This window comes from Ammospiza nelsoni, chromosome 33 (assembly GCF_027579445.1).
Source record: "Ammospiza nelsoni isolate bAmmNel1 chromosome 33, bAmmNel1.pri, whole genome shotgun sequence".
Taxonomy (NCBI): Eukaryota; Metazoa; Chordata; class Aves; order Passeriformes; family Passerellidae; genus Ammospiza; species Ammospiza nelsoni.
Window position 1 is genome coordinate 1,533,776 of NC_080665.1, and position 12,982 is coordinate 1,546,757.

Consider the following 12,982-nt stretch of genomic DNA (forward strand, 5'->3'; position numbering starts at 1 on the left):
CAGTGTTGGGTTTTCTGGCTGTCTTCTTGCTGATTTATGTCCAGAGCTATTTCAGGGACGCCGCTTGTTAGTTTTCTGTGTTTTTTTGCTGTTGCTGTTTAGGTGGCCTGGAAAGGCCCAGGGATGGCCTTGGAGAGCCGACGCTTCAAAGAACGAGGAGAGACTTCTGATCTTGTCTCGGTCTCGGTGTTTATTAATTGTTTATCTAAAAGATTTTCTTTCAGCCCGACAGAGGTCTGCACAGCAAGTCAGCCATGGGCACACTCCCGAAGCCCCCGGGCGGTCACTTATCTTTATACCCTAAGTTACGTGTACAATATTTATCATTTTTCTCCAATACTTTCTACTCTTATTAACCTGTGCACTTTTAGTAATGACCAATCCCAAAGTGCCACCACCACCACAGAAGATGGAGGCCAAGAAGAAGAAGAAGAAGGACAGGACACGCCCCAAATTCCTCCATCTTACTTCTCTAGACCCCCCTGTACCAAAATCCTAAACCCTGTGTTTCACACTTTAACTAACTTATCCCTTCACCATTCACCCAGTGAATTCCTCCTATCCTCATACAGGTCTCATCTCCTGTGTAGGATCAAAATCCTGCCACCAGACACTTCTGGCAACATTCCAGGATTCCCGAGCCCCCCAAGGGTGGTCTCGGCCTCTCTGCACCTCCATCCTGAGGTGCTGAGATCCCACAGTCAGGAGCAGAGTGACTCTTGCCAAGGAAATTTGTGCTGCCGTCCCTTAATATTCAGTCTGGTTTTTGCTGCTCCCTTGCTGGGGATTTCTTCAGCGGTCTCAAGGCCTCGTTGGTAGCAGGGTGAAGGAGCCCTGGCCCAGGCTCTGGCCCTGGAGGACATAGGGACGCTGCCGGGGGGTCCCTGTCCCCCTGTGCCACCCCCAGGGCCCCAGCCCCCCGTCCCCGTCTCAGGCTCTGGGGTTGATCTCGTGGAACATCCTCTGGGGGAGGCTGCGGGGCTGGGGGCAGGGGGACCCGGGGGGACAGGGGACCCCACTGTGCACGAGCAGGGTTGGACTGCTCTGGGGGGAGCTGTGAGGGGGGCTGGGGCAGAGTGACCGCCCCAGGGACCTCACACAGCCCCTGTGATGTCACACAGCCCCTGTGATGTCACACTGCCCCTGTGATGTCACAGTACCCCCATGATGTCACACTGCCCCTGTGATGTCACACTGCCCCTGTGATGTCCCAGAGCCAACTCTGAGACGCCACGCTATGATGTGATACAGCTGCTCTGTGATGTCACAGAAGTCTCTGTGATGTCAGAAAGTCACTCTATGATTTCACAATCTCTACTGTGATGTCACAGCCTGTTCTATGATGTTACACAGCCACCCAGTGTTGTCACAGCCCACTCCCTGATGTCATAGAGCCACCTTCTATGATGGCAGGATCTGCTCTATGGCCTCACACCCTACTCTATGATGTCACAGCCATCTCTGTGATGTAACAACCCCCCTCAGTGATGTCACAAAACCTTCTCTGTGATGTCATACTGACACTCTGTAAGGTCACAGCACATACTTTGACCTCACTGCCAGCTCTATGATGTCATGCAGCCATGCCATGATCTCACAGCCTGTTCTGTGATGTCACAAAGTCCCCTCTATGACGCTGTAGCTGCTCAGTGACCTTACACAACAAACTCTTTGATGTCACAGCCCAATCTGTGACCTCACACAGCCCACTCTGTGCTGTCACACAGCCCCTTGGTGACATCCCAGCTGCTCTGTGCCTCTATGACACAGCCACAGAGGTGCTGCTGTGACATAGCCCCCTAAGGGCCATCCCACAGCCCCTGCCAGTGCTGAGCCCCTGTGAGCTCTTTCTGTGCCCTGCTGGTGTCCCTGAGGGGCCCTGGCAGTGCCCCAGCCCTGCTGGGCTGTGCACAGGAGCTGCTCCTGACCAGAGCTGTGTCTCTGCAGCGCTGCCCTTGCCAGGAGCTGCCTCTGGGCCAGGAGCCCGGCCCAGCTCAGCAGCACAGACACAGCACAGGGACTTTAATGAGCCTCTGGGACTTTGCTGCTCTTTGCATCAGACTCAGTCCCTCGGAGTGTGCTCAAAAAACCTTCTCAGGGACTCAAAAAGAGGGTGAAACACTGAAGTTTCTAATACTTTAAATAGATCCTTCTGAGGGACAGGACTGAGAAAATGTCCCCAGGTTCCAGGTAGAGCAGAACACTGGTGGCAGTGATGACAGGTGGGGACAAGCGAGGGAAAGGTGTTTCTGCTGCTGAGCAAACCTGCACCTCTGTCCCTGCAGGCTCTCAGCACCCCTCGGCTGCCCTACATGGCTGGGCCCTTCCTTTGCTGACAGCTCTGCCTCCTGCCTGCCCCTGCATGCCCACACAGAGCCTTGGGCTGCTCCAGGCTCCTGCTGGGGACGTGCTGTACCACAGCCCTGCTCTGACAGGGAAATTCCTTTCTGCTGGTGTTCAGTCTGGACCTCCCAAGCTGCACTTGGTGCTATTAGGTCTTCTTCAGGCTTATTCCTACTATGAAGAAAAGCTCCAGCCTCTCTGAAACCACCCATCCATCCCTCCCAGGCTATTCCCTTTCAGTCCTCAGTCTCTACACCACTGACCACAGAGGCCGCAGACTCTCCCTGCTGGTTTTGTGATGAGGCCTCCAAATCCCATCTTGGTAGATTTTTGAGTCCTCTCCAAGGTCTGTGAAAAGGGAAAAATAGCATTCTAAGTTATTTTCTCCTAAATCCTACAGTGACAGAAAACGAGTCAGTATCTTTAAACTGAATGGGGACAAATTAACATTTGTTAGAAGGAGGAAAGATTTTACAATTATAAAAGTGGCAGGAAACTGCAACCGTTTTTCCAGAGAAGTGGATTCCCCATCCCAGGAATTGTCCAAGAGCAGGAGCTTTGTGCAGCGTTGCCCATTGAAACCCTCTCATCTCCAGTGACAGAATTCCTGCATTGTGGGTTCTCTGATATGCTGGGTGCCCTCACAAGGCTTCTGGCCAGAATGTCTGCTGAGGGCAGCCAGGCTGCTGCTGGGGCAGTGACCTTACAGCCATCACCATGGCAGCCCTGTCCCCTGGGCCTGGCTCTGCCCTTTCCTCTGCCCCTGCCTTGGCTCTGCTGGCATGAAGAGTTTTGTCATTATTATCTTGTCGCCAAGGTGCTGGGGCCAATGGCTTCCCAGTCAGGCTCCTGGGGCAGAAGTGGCTTTTCAGAGCCTAGCCAGGAATGAGCCCTGAGGCAGCAGCTCTGCAGTGGTGGCCACCAGGCCGGGCTGCCAAGGGAGGCTTCTGGCCATGGGCTGCAAGCAGCTGCTGCTGCCAAGGTGCCTTTGGTGCCTCAGGCTCTCCCTGGCACAGCTCCCAGCACGGCACTCTGCCCTTGTGCCCGAGCCCTTCCCTGTGCTGGGGCTGGCCTGGGGCTTTTCCTGCAGCAGGACCTGCCCTGCTGATAGCACAGGAAAGGCAGTTCCTGCTGGAGCAGGAGGCTCTGCCTGCCATGGGCTCCAACAACTCCAACAAGGTCCTGTTTGCAAAGCCCCAAGTGGGAAATGAAGGAGGGGTGTCACACTGCTTTGGGGGTTAATAATGCTGAAACCAGCCTGACTCCTCCATCTCAAAGTTCAACATCCTCAGATGGAGCTGAAGCTGTGGCAGAGCTGGAAATATCCCCAGAGAAAGGAACAACCAAGTGACACCACTGAGAGCTTCTGCAGCGCTGCTGAGCTGGCCCAGCCTGGGCACATCTGACTGACAGGGCAGCACCTCAGACGAGAAAAGCCCTGTCACAAATTTTAATGGCAGCATCTCCTGACATTTCCCTTCTTGAGGGGTGTGGGGATTCCTCCCAGTGGTGGGGAAACCCTCAAGGGCACTGCTCCAGGCTGAGCCAAAGGGAATTGCCCATGGTCATTGGTCTAGGGGAGTGACATCAATCTCTGCTTAATTACGGGTTTTGCTTAATACAGTTGCTTTGAAATAATTTCCTAGTGCTCTGTATAATATATTTTACGTCTCTAACATCCTGGCATAAATATTTCTGATTAAGGCAATTTTGTCTAATCATTACCATAACAGAGAATACATATTTATATAAATATATCTGCCCATGACAGGAACCCTGTGAGTGTCTGGGACATCCTGGGTCTTTGGCAGCCTGGGAACACCAGGGATGTCATCATGGAGCCCCCGTGAGTGCCTGTGACAGATCGGTGCCTTTGCAGCACAAGGTCCCCTGGGATGTCACCATGGAATGGCTGAGACTGCCTCTGAGCACAGGGCTCAGCCCTGGGAGGTTTCCATGGGGCTCCTGTCTGTGCCTGTGATATTCCAGCTCTGGAACAGCCTGGTGACTCCTGGAAAGTCCCCATGGAACCCCTCCGAGGGCCTGTGACAAATCTGATCCTTAGCAGGCAACCATCAGAAGCCCCCTATTGCTATGGGCAGTTTCCGTGGCAACCATCACCAGCCCCCTGCTGCTATGCTCAGTCCCTTGGCAGCTCCATGGAGACCCCATGCCAGGGGTGGTTTCCATGGACACCAGCTCAGGCCTGCAGCCAGAGCCCGTTGCCATGGCAACCATTGGCAGCCCCATCCCCAGGCTCATGGGATCCCAGAACCACAGAATTGGCTGAGCTGGGAGGGACCCATCAGGATCCTCCAGTCCAACTGCTGGCCCTGCACAGGACACCCCAACAATGCCAGCCTGGGCCTGGCAGCGCTGTCCAAACGCTGCTGCAGCTCAGAGAGCCCTGGAGCTGGGACCCTTCCCTGGGGAGCCTGGGCAGGGCCCCAGCAGCCTCTGGGCAAAAACCTTTTCCTGACATCCAACCGGAGCCTGCCCCGACTCAGCTGCAGCCGTTCCCCCCACTCCTGTCCCTGGGCACCAGAGGGAAGAGGTTCCCACAGCGCCAACCAGGGGCCCGCTCCCAAGGCTGTTGCCATGGCCACCAGGGCTGGGACCAGCTGGGATGCTTGGTTTCCTTGGGCCGGGGTGCAGGTATGGGATTCCCCAATTTTCTGCTCCTGCTAAAACCGCGCTGCCCTCACTGCCCTCCTGCCTCCCATGAAAAGCACAAAGGCAAAGATCCCGGGCTGGGATAAGAACAATTTATTAGGAACAGGAACAAGATAAGCGACAAACAGAACTGAAACAATATTGATAACAGAAGGGATAAATGAAACAATTTACTGGGAAAACTAAAACACAACTCACTGGGTATTTCTGGCCACAATTTCCCCTGTTTGGAAAGGACACCCTTCTTCTCAGGGAGAGAGAGAGAGTGTCCCTTTTCTGCACCTGGAAATTCTCTTAGGTGGGAGTGAATGTAATGACACAGCCGTGGTAAGACCCTCATGTTTTTCAATGCCACATCATTACACTGATAGGGGCAGGGAAAGGGACTGGTGCCTTCCCAGCATGGATCATGGGGAACATGGATCACCAGGGCTCTTCCCAATGTGGGTTCTCCCATGGGGGATGAAGCTGGAGTGGTGGATGAAGCTGTTCCTGCATTTGTGGCATTTTCAGGGATCCCTTACTGGTGGCTCCGTTGGTGTCTGGTCAAGTGAGAGCTGGTGGTGAAGCTCTTCCCACACTGGGGACACTCATAGGGCCTCTCCCCTGTGTGGATGCGCCGGTGGATGATGAGGGTGAAGTTGTGCTTGAAGCCCTTTCCGCACTCAGGGCAGAGGAAGGGCCTCTCCTCAGTGTGAATCCGCTGGTGCTGGAGGAGACTGGAGCTGGTCTGAAACCTCTTCTGACACTGGGGACACTCGTAGGGCTTCTCCCCAGTGTGGATGCGTTGGTGGGTCACAAGGTTGGATCTGTAGCTGAAGCCCTTCCCACACTCCCCACACTTGTAGGGCCATTCCCCAGTGTGGATCATCTGGTGGCTGATCAGGTGGGAGCTCCGCCTAAAGGTCTTCCCACACTGCAAGCACTTGTGGGGCTTCTCTCCACCATGAAGCTTCTCATGGACCACCAGCTCTGAACTCTGGCTGAAGCTCTGCCCACCTACCTGGCTCAGGGTGGCTCTTTCTTCTTCAAAGCACCCTGGGCTGGGTTTGGAGCCCCTCCTCATGGGAGATATCTGAGGTTTTTCTTCCCTGTTGGATTCCTGTGCGTTAGAATCAAAGCGGCCTCTTTCACGAGGTTCTGCCATGCAGATTTTGTCTCCATCCTCAGTTCCTTCCCTGGGGAAGGAAGGACAAGGACAGGATGGGTTTTGCCTCCATGCCAGAGGGAAGGGGAAGGAGATTCCCCCAGTGCATCCCCGGCAGGATGGTTTTGGCAGCAGGGTTGTCTTGCAGCCAGGGGCTGTGCTGGGCTGGGAGATAGAGCAGGAGAGAGGGGGAAATAGGAACTGACTTCCTCCTCACCTATCTGGGTGTCCTGGGGATCCTTCCTCTTCCTCACAGCCTCCTTCTCCATCCAATCAAGGTTTGGGAATGGGAAATCCTGTTCTGGGAAGAAAACAAAGGGTGCGCACATTGTCTTTTGTACTGGTTTGAAGGCAAACCTGGGGAAGAGTCTAAGCCAGAATTCCAATTCAGTAACAAAATAAGGATCAAGGCAATGATACAGAAACACTGCCTTAAACTGACAGAGTCAGGATATAACCTGACACCCTGTTGTTCAGGGTGGTGGCAGCAGTCCCAGTAAATGGTGGTGCAGTCCTGTTGGAGTGATGAAGGTGATTCTGTCGAAGCAGTGATCCTGTAGAAGGGTCTGGTCTTCCTCTGGAGGTCCAGTGGTGGCTAGGGAGTTCTTGTCCTCTGGCAATCCAGTAGGTAAGCTGCTCCTGGTGTAGCAATGTGTGAGCTTATATCCAGGTAGGAATGCTTGGATCCTCCCCCTGGGCAGAGCATCCCACAATGGGAGGATGGAATTTTATCAGTCCTGCAGTGACACTCAATGGCCCATTCACAGGAGATATCTCCCCTGGAGGGCGTTATCAGGGGTGAGTCATGGAAGAGATAAAGAACACTGCCCCACCTGTTTATAAGAGTTGCTGAAGGTGGGGATTGAAAACATGCATTTGGTTACATCTTGCATGGCAACCTGAAACAGTGGGGTAATCCCTGCTCAGGGGGAGAACACCACCCCCCTTACCCAAACTGGCTCAGCTGTAAAACCCCCACCCTGGGAATGCCACGCATACAGAGGACAATGTCACACTTGCCCTGCTCCAGGGGAGGGCTCTTTTTCCTGTCATTCCCTTCCTGTCCCCCCTTTTCTATCCCATTTACTTTTCAATAAAATTCATTTTGGGTTTGGTCTCATTATCACCTTAATTGGGGCAGAGGAATCTCTCTAACACTTTTCTTAACCAGACTCACCAGACTGTGAAATTATTTTGGCACAGTGAGTTTAGGCACTGTTCTCTGACCCCAAGTGCCTTTGACAACAGCATGGTTCCCTCCTCTGAGGAAGTTGTGGTTCTCTCTGGAGGAACTCTTTGAAACTGGGCTGCAGCTTCCTCTGAGTGACTTATGGGAGAACCGATGAGGTAAATCGCCTTTGTGGGCCCGGAGTGTAAAGAAAATATTTTGTTGTCCTTCTATTACAGCGACCTGATGAAGGTCTTCAGGGTGAGAGAAGTGGACGAGAATCTTGGTTCATGATCAGAAGGCTGGATTTATTGATATATGATATATAATACATTATAACTATACTAAAAGGAATAAAGAGAAAAGTTGCAGAGGCTTGCTAAGCTAAGAATAGAAAGAAGAGAATGAATAACAAAGTTCTGTGTCCAGCAGAAAGCAAGGACCAACTCTCCTGTGAGTGGTCAGCAAATCCAAACACTCCCAGAAGACCAATCACATATGCTCCTGTTACATTCCACATCAGCAGATAATTATTGTTTGCATTTTTCTTCTGGGGCCCCAGCCTCCCAGAAAGGACAAATCCTAAAAGAGAGGATTTTATGAAAAAATGTCTGCAACATCCTTCCTTGAAATGTTTTTTAAAATCACAGGAGGAAAGGGAGCAAATGATACCAGCGAGACTGACAAGGTTCATTCACCCCATGGTGAAGAACACAAGGCTGCTAAAAGTCCCCCAAGAAGCTCAGCTCAAGTAGCTAAATTCCCAAATAACTCCTGAATTCCCAGGCTTGAGTGCTTTGCGAAATGTGAGAATCATTTTTCTCTTCATCCCTGTCGCCTTTGTGACAGCTACAAAGAGTTTACTTTCCTTTTAATCATATCTGTCTTGGGCTGAATTTACACTTTTATCAGAACGTGCTAGCAGCTGAGCTGGAGCTGTGCAGGAACCAGTGGAACTTGGAATTGCCACAAAATTGCTTGTAGTGTCAGTTTATTAATGTTTGGGATTTGTTTGCATTTTAATCACATGTGACTTGTGGGAAAATCAAATATTCATCAAAGTGATTTATGCAGAGTCAAATTTTGATTTCTGCCAAATTATTTTGTCCAGTGCCCAGGGGATGCTCGAGGGGTCTCTGTGCCTCTCGCCCTGGGGGATGCTTGGCAGGGGTTTGGGGGGTGTTTTCCTGTCCCTGTCACCCCAGACCATTCCCCAGGGGGTTTTTCCCTGTCCCTGTCACCCCAGGCCATTCCCCAGGGAGTCTCCACCATTCTCACCCCAGAGAATGCCTGGAGGGTCTCCCTCCCTCTCATACCCTGTGCCAGGGGGTGCTCAGGGCAGTCTCTGTCCCTCTCAGCCCAGGAGTGCTCGGGGGTCTCTGTCCCCTCACCCTGGGGGATGCTCGGGGGGTCTCCATCCCTCTGGCCTCAGGCAATGCCTGTGCAGGGCTGGGCACCAGGGGCTCTGTGTCCCTCTCACCGCTGAGGGTGCTCGGGCCTGGGGGGGCTCTCCCACCTTCTCACACCTGGGGAGGCCGGGGGGGTCTCTGTCCCTCTCAGCCCTGCTGTGACCCCACCCAAACATCATCGGGCTCAGAGGGACAGAGACACCCCCAAACCCCCAGAAGGGCGGAACCTGGGATTTGGTTTGGGGCTGAGGGTTTAGGAAGGGGCTGGAATTGGGGCTGGGATTGGAGTTGGGGCTGAGATTTGGATTAGAGCCGGGATTGGGGTTAAGGCTGGACATGGGATTAGCTTTAGGGCTGGGGTTGGGATTGGGTCTAGGGCTAGATAAGTCTGGCACTGGGATGAGATTAAATACAGAACATTGAGTGTGTGTAAACATGGAGTGAGATTGAGACCAGGATCAGGGTCAGGTTTGGGACTGAGCTCATCCAGGGCAGGACAGGGGGGATGTCACTGCAGGATGTCCCTGGCGTTGTCCCAGCCCTCCTCAGGCACCTCCAAACATGGGGAGCAGCTGGGTGCCCCAAGATCCAGGTGCTCCCACGCTGCCCCTCAGTACCAGGCAAGCATTCCCTGAGGGCAGCCCTGACTGTGACCACTGGGGCTCTGGGATCAGCCCTCACATCCCTGTGGAGCAGCAGCAGACAGGATGAGCGATTCCCCCGCCCCGTTTTTCCTGTGGAAGGGTGAAGCCCAGCTGCCCTTTTCTTCTGATGCCTCCTCCTCTCCTCAGCTGAGGATGTCAAACTCCCCAGGAGCAGGAAAATCCCCATTCCCTCTTTCCTTGTGGCTGCAGCCTGGAACATCCACCCAGAATGAAGGACTTTCTGACAGCCCTGCTTGACACTGGCAAGAGGTTTGTGAGAAGGGGAAGAAATTGTATTTTGATAGCAAATAAAAGGTGCAAAATTATTCCTTTCTGCTATATTACTTTTCAGTCAGTTCTGGTCTGTTTTCAGAGTGCCACCTTCTCAGCTGACTGTGTTTGTGCCCTCTTTTCTCTCCTGCCTCTCTTTGTCTTCTCTGTTTCTCTCTCAGTGTCTCCCTTGACCCAGGGATGCTCACACCAAAGACCGTGCCCGGATTTAATTCCCAATTCAGGAGCTACAACAACCATGGGGGAAGTTATGAAGGCTCGCAGTGAAATGCCACTGTAAGATCTTGTTCCACTTGGCTTTTGGCTCCTTCTTGACAGCTTTGCCCTCAAGGGCAGGAACATCTTTTCATAGCTGAGAACTGGAATTCCAGACCCTGGCAGTGTGTGCCGTGGATCCCAGAGGGGCATTCCCGAGGCTCCCAGGGTGCTGCTCCTGCCGTGCCTCCCAAGGGGAGAAGATCCAGACGCTCTGTGGGCTCCCAGAGCACACAGCAAAGGTGGCTTTGATGGACATTTTCCAGGGACTGGGGTGGGAAGGGACCCTGTCCACGGATTACGACCCCGCGAGGGAGAGACGCCTCTGCCCCAGTGAAGGAGCGAATGAGAGCGTGGGAAAGCAACCGACGATTATTGAGCGTGGACTGAACGGAATAAGAAATGCGGAGGAGAAAGGGAGAGAAAGAAAGCGGGAAGAGGTCTCAAAGAGAGAAAGAAAAAGGAAAGAGGTCTCAGAGAACAGAAAGAAACAGGAAAAGGCTCCCGCCCGGACTCCGCAGCTTCCAGGAACACCCAGAGGGCGTATCGTCTTTTACAATTCCAGCCAATCAGAGGACGCGGTAAACAATTTTCAGCCAACCAGAGCTTTTCTCGCCGATGACTCACCGCTTGCCAGGCGGGCCCGCAGAGCCCGGCGGCCCTGGAGCGGAATTTGGGGCTTGGGCCGGGGGGACGGATCCGCCCCGGGGGAGTCCCCGAGCCCCTGCCCAGCCCTGGGGCCGATCGGGGGCTCCCCCAGCCAGCAGCCGGTGCTGCGGGGCCGCGGGGCAGAGCGGTGGGAAAGGGGGGTCCGGGCTGGGAGCGGAGGAAATGCGGAGGAAGAGGAGGGAGAGGAGGAGGAGGAGCAGGAGCGGGAGAATCGCGGCGCTCGTAGCGCCCGCACGCCGAGCCTGCAGCACCCCCTGCCCTGGGACCATCGCCCCCAGCCCCGAGCCGCGGGGAGGGCGGAGGCCCCGGAGCGGAATTTGGGGCTCGGGCCAGAGGGATGGAGACCCCCCGAGCATCCCCCAGGGTGAGGGGACAGAGATCCCCGAGCATCCCCTGGGCTGAGAGGGACAGAGACTGCCCTGAGCACCCCCTGGCACAGGGTATGAGAGGGAGGGAGAAGCCCTCAGGCATCCCTCAGGGTGAGAATGATGGAGACCCCCTGGGGAATGGCCTGGGGTGACAGGGACAGGGAAAAACCCCCCCAAGTATCTCCCAGGGCAAGAGGAACAGAGCCTTCACAAGCATCCCCTGGGCACAAGACAAAGTAATGTTGTTTCTTGTCAGAAATCAAAATTGACCCTAGATAAAATTCCTTGAATTTACTCTTCCCACAAGTCACTTGTGATGGAAAGGCAAATAAATCCCAAAATTTTATAAAATTACAATAGAAGCTATTCTGTGGCAAATCCAAATTCCTTTGGTCCTGCAGAGCTCCAGCTCAGCTGCTGGCACATTCTAAAAAAAGAAAAGTGGAAAATAGGCCCAATACGGATTATGAAAAGGAAGGGGAAGCTATGTTTAGCTGTCACAAAGGTGACAGGGACAAAGAGAAAAATTATTCTAACATTTGGCAAAGTCCCCCAGGCTGTGAAACAGACCTCCCCTGGAGCAGGGTAAGTGTGACATTGTCCCCTGTGTGTGTGGCATTCCCGGAGTGGGGGTTTTACAGCTGAGCCAGTCTGGGTAAGGGGGGTGGTGTTCTCCCCCTGAGCAGGGATTACCCCACTGTTTCAGGTTGCCATGCAAGATGTAACCAAATGCATGTTTTCAATCCCCACCTTCAGCAACTCTTATAAACAGGTGGGGCAGTGTTCTTTATCTCTTCCATGACTCACCCCTGATAACGCCCTCCAGGGGAGATATCTCCTGTGAATGGGCTATTGAGTGTCACTGCAGGACTGATAAAATTCCATCCTCCCATTGTGGGATGCTCTGCCCAGGGGGAGGATCCAAGCATTCCTACCTGGATATAAGCTCACACATTGCTACACCAGGAGCAGCTTACCTACTGGATTGCCAGAGGACAAGAACTCCCTAGCCACCACTGGACCTCCAGAGGAAGACCAGACCCTTCTACAGGATCACTGCTTCGACAGAATCACCTTCATCACTCCAACAGGACTGCACCACCATTTACTGGGACTGCTGCCACCACCCTGAACAACAGGGTGTCAGGTTATATCCTGACTCTGTCAGTTTAAGGCAGTGTTTCTGTATCATTGCCTTGATCCTTACTTTGTTACTGAATTGGAATTCTGGCTTAGACTCTTCCCCAGGTTTGCCTTTAAACCAGTACAAAGCTCATTGTGCTCAACCCTTGTTTTCCTCCCTTGTTTTAGGAATAGCCCATTCCTAAAACTTGGCCAGATGGCGGAAGACACCTCAAGGAAGATGAGGATGCCCCAGGACACCCAGGCAGGTGAGGGGGAAGTCAGTGCCCCTTTCCCCCTCTCTCCTGCTCCATCTCCCAGCCCAGAAAATCCCCTCGCTGCAGGACATCCCTGCTGCCAATGCCATCCTGCCGGGGATGCACTGTGGGGATCTCCTTCCCCTTCCCTCTGGCACGGAGGGAAATCCCATCCTGTGCTTGTCCTTCCTCTACCAGAGAAGGAGCTGAGGATCAAGATCAGGGACGATGAATCCCCACAGCAGAACCACATGGAAGAGGCCGATTTGAGTGGCTCCATGGGAAAAGAATCCAATGGGGAGGAAAAGCCCTGGAGATCCCCCATGAGGAGGAGGGGCTCCAAACCCAACCCAGGGTGCTTTGAGGAGGAAAGACCCACCCTGAGCCAGGAAGGTGGACAGAGCTTCAGCCAGAACTTGGAGCTGGTAGTCCATGGGCAGCTTCATGATGGGCAGAAGCCCCACAAGTACTTGGAGTGTGGGAAGAGCTTCAGGCAGAGCAGCACCCTGATCAGCCAGAGGATCCACGCTGGGGAATGGCCCTATGAGTGTGGGGAATGTGGGAAGGGCTTCAGCTCCAGCTCTGCCCTTGTCATATACCAACGCATCCCCACTGGGGAGAGGCCCTACAAGTGTC

The 12,982-nt window shown here is 53.7% G+C and overlaps 1 pseudogene; it reads right to left on the minus strand.

Annotated features, from left to right (window-relative positions):
- The window catches only part of LOC132085897 (zinc finger protein 850-like), a 997,265-nt pseudogene that overhangs the window by 170,352 nt on the left and 813,931 nt on the right, over nt 1-12,982 (minus strand).